This window comes from Anser cygnoides, chromosome 3, assembly GCF_040182565.1.
Source record: "Anser cygnoides isolate HZ-2024a breed goose chromosome 3, Taihu_goose_T2T_genome, whole genome shotgun sequence".
NCBI lineage: Eukaryota > Metazoa > Chordata > Aves > Anseriformes > Anatidae > Anser > Anser cygnoides.
Window position 1 is genome coordinate 13,908,537 of NC_089875.1, and position 9,649 is coordinate 13,918,185.

General features: G+C 44.7%; 1 long non-coding RNA gene across 1 annotated transcript in view; it reads left to right on the forward strand.

The window, feature by feature from the left end:
- LOC125180109 (uncharacterized) overlaps positions 1–8,578 on the forward strand; it is a 69,382-nt gene extending 60,804 nt beyond the window's left edge. Inside the window, exon 8 of the long non-coding RNA XR_007158369.2 lies at positions 6,388–8,578. This is a non-coding gene — a long non-coding RNA (uncharacterized lncRNA). The remainder of the gene's footprint in view (positions 1–6,387) is intronic.
- Positions 8,579–9,649: the final 1,071 nt, after the last annotated feature.

Genomic DNA, 9,649 nt, shown 5'->3' on the forward strand with positions numbered 1-9,649 from the left:
TACCCATCCCCGAGGTTTTTGAGTGTGGGCTCTTAACTCTGAATTATCCTCTGAGCAGTCCTGCTAGGACGTGCTGTATTTGGGAGCAAATCTCCCTTAAGTGTCATCAGACAGAGTTGCAAGCTTTGACTGTAGCATGCAGAAGGCTGGGATAAGAATCTCTCACCCTCTGGGAGCAGATATCAAGTCAGCAGACGCAGGAGGGCCTCCCAGGGGAAGGTGCATGGCAGTACAGACCCACAGACAGGAGCAGAAGTGGGCAGAGGGCCTGCCAGCTCTAGCCTGGAGTGGGCATGGAGCTTGGTGAGGATGTGACATGTGAGAGGAGGCAGGCTGAAGCTCTGACGCTTTGGAGTTCAAGCCCTTAGCTCCCCACAAAATGCCATTCCTTCCTCACTCAAGACCCGCTGAACTGCCTTAGGAGTTTTCATGGACTTATAGAATCATAGAATATCCCAAGGTGGAAGGGACCCACAAAGATCGTAGAGTAACTCCTCAGGGGATCATCTGTTGAGTCGAACTGTAGAAGACAGAACTGGGAACTTTTGTGGACTTCTGGAACGAAAGTGGTCATGGTGGATTTTTCCATGTCTTTGTTTTAAAAAACTGATTTAGTATGTGCAGTGACAAGACACTTAAAAAAAAAAAAAAAAAAAAGCTCTTTTTAAAGTGCCAAGAAGGAACACAGAGCTTAGCTGGAAGAAAAATGAAACACTTACAAAGCAAAGAACACAGATAATAAATGGGTCCAGAGGAATCAGCCTTGAATGACTGCATGCCACATTTTGGGTGGAAAACTGGTGACTGGCTCATTGTTAAAACAGTCCATATTTCTTGTGGGAAGTAACCATGCAGAGTAGTAACACTAATGCAAATAGAAATTCTCTCCAGAAATGATTTCTGAGAACGCCAACAGTATTAAAATAGTTGCTTGCTCTCTCCAAATAGACACCACTGAGATAATGAAGAACTTCAAAATTGGTGTAATTCCAGCAATGAGCCTGTAACTTTCCTCTCCAGGCAGACTGATGATTGATTTACTAAGTAAGATAAAAAGAAGGAAAAAAAAAATTAAAGCCATGCAGATCTACGACAGTGAGGCAAGTAGGGTTGGATTTTGCTGTCCATAAGATGAGAAATCATGGCCAGGTATTTCTGCTACCAGGGAAGATCTGAGAGGGTAGAAGAAAGAAGGAGGGAAAGAGTTTGGGCTGGGAATCCAGTTTACTTCCTCTAGATGTTGGTGAGGTTACAGGGAGTGCTTTCCTTCTGTTTACTGCCACAGCTATGTTTTCTGTCCTTGCTTTCCCTTCCTGTGCTCCCCAGCACTGAACTGACTCCAGAGGGCTGAGCATTACCAGCCGGCTACCATTACCCACAGCAGCAGCAGCTGCTGCCACGTGCTGAAATGAGTATGAGGCCTCAGAGGTCCCAGGGATGTCAGAGGGGGCTTCTGGGCCCCAACAGGCACACACTGTGCATATGGAGATAGTGGCTGCAGGCAGAAAGTCTGATGAGAGTTGGGCAGTGCTGGCTCTTGTGTATGAGCTGTGGGGAGCTGCACAGAGCTGGCCCTGAGGGAGTGCTGTGGTGATTTGTGTGTGAGAAGGGCGGCCATCTCCATTTGCCAGCAGTCTCAGGCCGCAGTCCTGAGTGTCTGTCCTGTTTGTTTTTGTATAAACCTGCCCAGCACCTTGAGATCTCTGAGGCCAACTAGTGCTTTGAGATCATTAGGAGCATGGTCACAGAATCACAGAATATCCCAAGTTGGAAAGGACCCACGAAGACCATTGAGTCCAACTCCTGACTCCACACAGGACTACCTAAAAATTAAATCACATGTCTAAGCTCATTGCCCAAATGCTTCTTGAACTTTGGCAGATCTCTCTGCAAGGCCTTTCCACCTTCTAGGGAGTCAACAGCTGCTCCTAATGTAGTATCATCTGCAAACTTAGTGGTCAAGACCAGGTGAGGGCCTTGCTCTGCAGCAGCCAAAAACTGTCTACATGGCCAGGCCAGTCTGGAACAAATGGAGGTGGCCGGCCAGCCCGAGCTTCCTGCAGGTGAGGCTGCTGGTGGAAGGCTGCAACATCTGTAGCCCATATGCTCCTTGGTGGAGGAGGGCGGGAGATCTACCTTTGGTAGGTGTGCTCAGGTGGAGTCAGGCAAGGGGGTGGAGGAGCTGCAGGAGAACATTATCAGACTATGCTGTAATAGGGAGGGGAGACAAGAAATAGAGTATTACTTGAGGTTGCAAGAGGAAATTTAGAGCTTTGTGGCAGAGGCCTGCAAGGGCTACCAGACAAAGGGCATCAACAGCAAGCAGATAACACCTTGGGGAAGGAGGCATCGTGGTTTCTGGTAACTTGTGGCAACAGTATGACTCTCTTCCACCTATTACCTCAACTGTACCAACAAGTAACAGATATGAAGTATTGGTAGTGTATGAAGTCAATGAGAAGGATTTACAGGAAGAAGCCACACCATCTGTATATGCTAAAAGCCACAAAAGGGAGGGTTGAGTTCTAGCAGTGGGAGACACTCTACTGGGACGTACCAGATAAGCACCAGTAGCCATGACTTCAGGGGCTGGGCTTGTGGCACAGAAAATTTCCTGAGTCCTTCATGAAAGCTTACAGTTAACATGGCTAAGCTGTTCTTTGCAGGGGGATTTGGCATGGCTCAAGGCAAGCTAATTTATATTGCACCTAGCTATTGCTTCGCATAGGTCTTAGGCTTCTTGTTTGAATAAGCTTTCCTCTGCATTGTATCAACAACTTTGTGATCAAGTATTGCATCTGAATTGTTTCATTTCACACCTGGCTTCTTTTCTTTATTAATACTATTTTATGCATTTAAATTTCAGGGGAAGCTAAACAGAAGGCAGTGTAGCAAAGCACATCTAACAGACTTGTTTGTCAGTGTCATTTAAGTTGATGCTGTCTCTCCTTAGTCAGAAAGCTGCCCATTGATTGCCGGAGGAAGCTTTCCTTGAGCCTAAAGAGACTTTCAGATCACCTGTTCTGACTGTCTGTGTCTTATGTGTTTAGGTTGTCACTCGTTCCCTTGGGGCCCTGAGCTTTTTTTTTTTTTTTTTTTTGCTAGAAGGAAAACACCCAGATATGGGTCCCCTGGGACAAGGGATCTCACTTTCATTGGAAACTGCAGCCTATGGCCTTCGATTCTAGCTTTGTATGTCTCTCTTGGACCAAGATTATTCTGAGAGTTGGTGTTTCTCTTATTCTGTGTAGTGCTGTGCAGATGAAAAATAGTGGTCAGATAACTCATTGGCCATTTTAGTAAATGACTCTTTATTAAAAGACTTTATTAAATGAGAAAAGGCTCATAGGCCGTCTGCTGGGCGGGCTTGCACGCACATGCCTTGTGTGCAATGGCTCAAGTGGGACCTTGCAGGGCTGTCTTCTGGATTATTAGCATCAGGTGGTATCTCAAGAGTATCCCAAGCTTGACATCAGGCATAAGGCTTCATTTATATGTTAATAATATGACTGGCATCAGTATCTTTCTGCTCAGTTGAGAATAAATCGATTTCGAGCATAAATAACTAATAATGATTGTTGGCAGAGTTTAAACACTCAAGAGATGATTACTGCAGCTACCCAGGGCTGGAAGTCACCCAGTGCCTAGATAGCCTAGAGTAAACAGGCAAAGGAACCTTGAGAAGTGAAAAGAGAAGTGCTTGTAAGGCTAAGACTACCAGGTTTTAGAGTTCTTAGTCCAGGGGATGGCTGAACCTTCCTTGATTACTGTATTTTCTGGGAGTAAAAAGCAGCCCTACCTGTCTCTAGGACACTGAAAACTGTGAGCGGAAGAAGGGAGATGGCTGTGGGTGGGATGTGTTTTCCAGTTTGCTGTTATCTGTGAGAGAAGGGCTGGGGCTAGAGTTTAAGTTCTTGCAGTCTTACGGTGTTGATAGATGTCTGCAACAAAAGTCGAACAACATGGCTTTGCTGTTTCTTGGACTCAGCTCTGCTGTGCCTGCTAAAAAAGCTTTTGTGAGGTGTGTGCAGGGAGTGTTAATCTTTTCTGCTCAGAGCTGGGCAAAGTAAAACCATTTCCTTTCAAGGTCATCTGCAAGATGCTGCTGAATTTTCAGGCTTGATAGTGTTGGAGAATGTTGGGACTCCAAGTGTGTAATAATGCAAGCACAATTTAAGACAGGTCAGAGGGAAGCTTTATTAACTACAGTAATAGTGAGAGATGCTCAGGTAGGTTTCTACCTTCTGCTTCCCTGTTCTCTGCCAGGTGATTGCAGAGATCTGACTTACACAGTTTCAAAGAAATGACAGAGGTGAAGGGAAAAAAAAATCATGTTAATGTTAATACAGCCAGGTGTGCTGGCTTTCTGGACTATCACTTATATGTTAATAAGGTCAAGTACTCACACCTCAGAAAGATGGACTCCTAAATGCCTTGTTAACTGCCACAATTATTTTCCTACCACAATGGTAACTAGGGTTTGTTCAAAGAAAAGCTCTAGTTAACTTCGTCCAGCCCTTTTTGGCTTCCAGTCTTTGGTAGAAAAGGAAGAACCAGAAAACAGCTTTGTCAAAAGATATCTCTGCTCTGTTGCTCAGAAAAGACAAACTTTTCTGGGAAGGCTGATGCCTGGGTTAGTAAAATCGGGAATGTTTTTTCTGAGATTTAAGCTTCCTTTCTCATCAAAGGCGATGTCTACACAGTTATTCACTTAGAGATATCAATTAGCCAGAATAGCGGTGGATTAGAGCCAGGTGCTAAGAACTAACCCCCTGCTCATGTGGTTTATTGACTCTGGTAGAAAGCATGTTGATTTATAAGAGCACTGCTAAAAGGAGATCCAGGTCTTAATGAGGTCCTTTAAAGCAGGGAGTTATTTATGAGGGTCGCTTGAGTTGAGAGCAAGGGTACAGCCTCCAGGTAATTAAGAATGGGTGAATAGTTGAAATAAGTGCTGCAGTCAGTAGCTTAGCAAGGCACCTGCTCCTGCAGGCCTGACTTGGCCATCCCATTTTTTTGTTTAGGTGGTGTTTTTGAGAGTCAAATTAGAATACAGCTTTGCCCCCCCTCTCTTGAGGGGAAGCCAGGGAGATGCTTTCTGAGTGGCAATCTTGTAAGGAAGGGTGTTGCTCTTAGCCTCTCCAACCTCTGCTGGTAAACTGCGCAGGTGATTTTTCAACTACCCCAGTTTCTCAAATGCTAAATCTTTCCCCAGAAGGCCAGACCACTTAGGAGATCTCCAGATTTGGATCCATGTAGACCATGTGTCCATGCTTTCTTAGTTCCGCGTAAAGTCCATTAGAAGTCCATGAGTCCTTGAGCTGAGGTTGAAAACCACTGCCACAGATAGAGACAGAGAAGCAAGTTGCTGTAATATGGCGCAGTGAGGAAACTAAACTTTGTTGTAATTTGTCAAATTATAACTTTCTGTTGTGGTGATTTCTAAAAGAGCTTGCTTCATAGGTCAGAATTTTGTGCTGAACGCTCAGGTGTGTGTTTTTGCAAGTTTATGTGAGAATAAATTACGTCTTGTCCCTCTTCTGTCATGTCATGGGTGGGCACTGTAAACAGTAGTAATGAGGATCTCTGTTTGTAGTACATATGATTAATCTCCACCAAGTAAAATTAAGGTAGGCTTAATTTTATTTTTAACCTTTTGAATGTTTTCAGAGTAGGTGGTTTAATTAAAAATGAGATGTGGATGAGCTGGAACACCTGCATTTGCTTTTGTGATATATCCAGATCTGGGAGTGAATTGTAGGTGTACCTTTTTCATAGGGCCACTGAAGGGCACAGAATAAAAGAAAGCAGCCAGTGGAGGCTGAGAACGCTGATTCTTCTTAGCGCTGCATTGCACCTGCAGATGCGAGCTGGAAAGTGTGCTGCATATTGAAATGGCAGGGAGTACTTGGAGCAGTTCTCTAACCTATATAGGCAGGCATGTATTTAACTATAGGCATATGACTGTTGAATAAGGTTTGGTATTCATTAAAAAAAAAAAAAAATCTGTGCAGAAGTGATGGCCTCTCCCTCCGTGCCCTGAGGTGTCAGATGAGCTTTCCTAAGGCCTCACTTGTGCAGTCAGGTACTCATGGGTCAGTCTTGGCACGGTGCAGAGCTATCTTGGGCCAAGTTTGATGGGAGGTTAGAGTTGCTGTTGTGTTCACTCCTCTCCTGTAACTCCTGCCTCCTACCCAGCACCCTGGTGAAAAGGAAAAGGTCACTCCAAATTTACTCTCCAGACCTTCCCATGCATGGCTTGGAAGTGGGAAAGCCTGTGATTAAAGGCAAATGGTAGCAGATGTTGTGAACACTTAGTGTCTTGCTGTTTTCACTTCCCAAGAAGCCATTCTCAAGCCTTTCTGATGAATTTTGTTTAACCTGCAGGTGGCCTACGCAGATATGAGGAACTGCTGTGCATCGCTTCTTCAGGCCAGTAAAAAGGATTTTTTTTTTCTTCATAATGGTTGATGGACTGACCAAATTCAGATTTGCTAGAAAAAAACTTTTTTTTCCTCTTGCTTTGGATCCTAGATTTATTCCTACAGTGCTTTAGAATTGTATTATATAGAGGAAAATCAATGGAAATACTTGAGCAACAGGTTTATTATAAAGAAATAGGGTACTCTATTTCTTTCCCAGTCTTGCTGTGGAATGAATGTCATATTTCCTGAAAACTAAATATAGTGATGTGCACTGAATACCAATGAATGTGCAGATTTCTGAGTGAAATTGTTACAAACAGATCTTTGGGAATCATGCACGGCTTCAATGAGGATCTTAAATTGTCAAACACATCTGAAATATTGCAGAAAATTTAAAGAAAGTGGTCAGAAATGTTATGTGTGTTTTGTATTTCTGTGAACATTTTGAAGGGTGAGGAGTCAGCAGTGTTTAAATAGCAAGTGTCCTGCTTGGGATAGTGCGGAATGTCTGCTCAAGCCAGAATTATGGCTTAGAAAACTCCTGTCTTTCCTGAAAATGCTCTTATCAGGACCTTGCTTTGATCTCCGTGCTTCATGGCTTTGCAGGGATGACTGAGATATTATTAGCTGTTGAGATAAGAAGCCCAGTTTCTTTCTACAACACTATTGTTCTTCATCTCTGCTATCTTAAAGAGCACCGTTCAGCTAAATATAGCAGCAGTGGTGCCTAACCTCAGGGGTTTAACCAGAGCGTGTGTGAATGTTAGAAAGGAGCAATCCTACTCTGAGTTTTGCTAGCAAATGTGCCTGGAGGAGGTGTTGGAGATGGTGGGGGTAAGGCTGGGGAAGTACCTAGCTCAGGATACATTAGAAAGAGATGTGGTTTAAGTTGTCCATCCTCTGACAGGGAGTGGGAGTCTCTGACAAGCCACTGGGAGAGGGAACTTCTGTGTGAATTTGTAAGGGGACAGGGTCTGCTCTGTTATTTCAGCAGGTAGGTGAAGCCGAACTCAAGCTTAGAGTGAGGCCAGCAGCCTGGCAGGGGATGTTGCATTCTCATTCTAGTGCTGTACAACAGTGACTCAGCTCTGTCTCACTGGACAAGCTGGAGAGGGAAAGGAATTGCCCTGTGGGACTACAGCCTTGCTTCAGCCCTGCTGGGCTTGCTTCCTTTTCCTCAGAAAGCATTCATCAGAAGACACGCTGAGACATCTCTGTGTCCTGCAGCCAGTGCCCCAGCCATACAACATCTCTGCAGACAGCTTTGCTGTTAAGAGCCAGTTTTCCAGCTACACAGCTTGTGGCATTTTTGGTGTTTGCCAAGCAAACCTTTGGAGGGGGGGAAAAAAAGCCTTGGGAGGAAGGCATGAACTCTTGGTAAGCTTTCGTGAGCTTGTTGGCTGCATCATGAATATATGTGGTTCAGACACAGAACAAGGATGCTGGTGAAAGCAGTTCTGCCACAGCCTTAAACATAGTGGTGCAAAGCCTGATGCTGAAATATTGCAGGCTGCCTTATTTTACACCCTCTGTCATGTGGTTTAATTTGTAGTAAGTCTGAACATACGCAGCTGCTAAATCCACATGTAGTTGACTACAAACAGGCTGAAAGCTCTTTCTTAAACCTATTCATGCTGTAGAGATAGTGCTATCAACACGGTGCTCTCATGTGCATGCTAGATGTGTTATCTTGTGCTAGTGAGAAAACTCAGACCCCTAGCACTTTCACTTAACAAGTAAGTAAGCTGCTTATATATCATCCAGCCAGTCCTGATTAAAGTGACTCTTCTCTGCTTGTCCCCAGAAGGACATAAATAAATGTAAATTCAGACACGTTCCTTGCTTAGGGACATATCCTTGTGAAGATGCACACTGTAGGATTATTTTTTTTCCCCTAAACTCCATTGATTGTATTCTTCAGTCTCAACTGAAAAAGTCCTCAGGATTTTAAGGGGGATTGTAGGGGTGGTGATGGGGGGAACAACTGGTTTTATTAGCAGCACAGAGTTTGGGAGGGAAGGAAGCCCTTGGCAGTGCTTGGATCTCACGGGGAGCTGTAGGATTCTGCCAGTGGGAATAGGGCCAGTCCCTCCTCCTAACATGTAGAAGGGAAGGCAATGTAGTAGTTGGGGAAGGGTTTTGGGGGAATCTAGGAACCTGCAAATTACTCAGGGTTGATCCATTAAAGACTGTGGCTGCCAGGTGCTTCTCCAGGCAGAAAAGCCCAAACTCTACATGTACCACAGCCATTTCTTTTCTTTTTTCTTTTTTTTTTTTCAACAATGAAATCGATCACTTGCCAATGGGCTGGAGAGGAGTATCAACTGCTCCCGAATCTTCAGGAGGTGTCCTAGTATATGCCTCAGTACCGCCAAGGAGGGAGGGTCGTGCAGCCTAGTCGAAGGTTGAGCTGTGTGCTAACAGGATCCCCTTGGCTCTGCTACAGCAAGAAAGATCTTTGCTGCCCTCCCCAGAGGGAAAGGCCTCTGCCCAGCTGTGCAGAAGAGAAGCCCTTCCTCTGTCCTCCTCTGGAGATCACCTCCTGTTCCTCTGGTTGATGTCCCACCCTCTGCAAGGCTCTCCTTCCTCCAGGACCAGCACAAGCAGAGCAAGGGCAGGCTGTGGTGCAAAGGGGCGGGGAGCATTTTAGCAGCTCAGACTAATGAGCTAGTTCTGCTCACTCGCTCTTCAGAAAGTTCACATTGGCAAAATTAGCTCTTGAGGAAAAATGAGAGTGCAATTTTAAGTGTCCTATGAGACTTCTAAAAGCACAGGTTGTGTTTGCACATCCAGAACTGCAAATGTTTTGATGATCTCCAGATTAATTGAAGGATGTTTCAGTCTGATTTAATTTGCTTATTGCCCTGCTGCCAAATTATTTATCTCTGATATGAGTGGATGCCTTTATGCTTTTTATCCTAATTATTGATAAGTAAGCATCAGCAGTAAGTAATAGTGCCTACACCCTCAGAGGGTGAGATTTTTTTTTTTAATTGATCAGGACTTCACAGAGTATGAATGGTGATGGTGAGACCATGATATTTTAGGGCTAGGAAAGCAGTCATCTTAGGGGATTTATCCTGCCCAAGGTCTGGGACTCCAGCAGGCTTCATTTCCAGCTCATCGGTTCTGTGAAAATCACCACAGAACTGTCGTGAAGCCAGGCTGGTTTGGGGATCTGGGTGAGGGTGGGCTAGGGGTCAATTCTACAAGTCCTGTAGAGT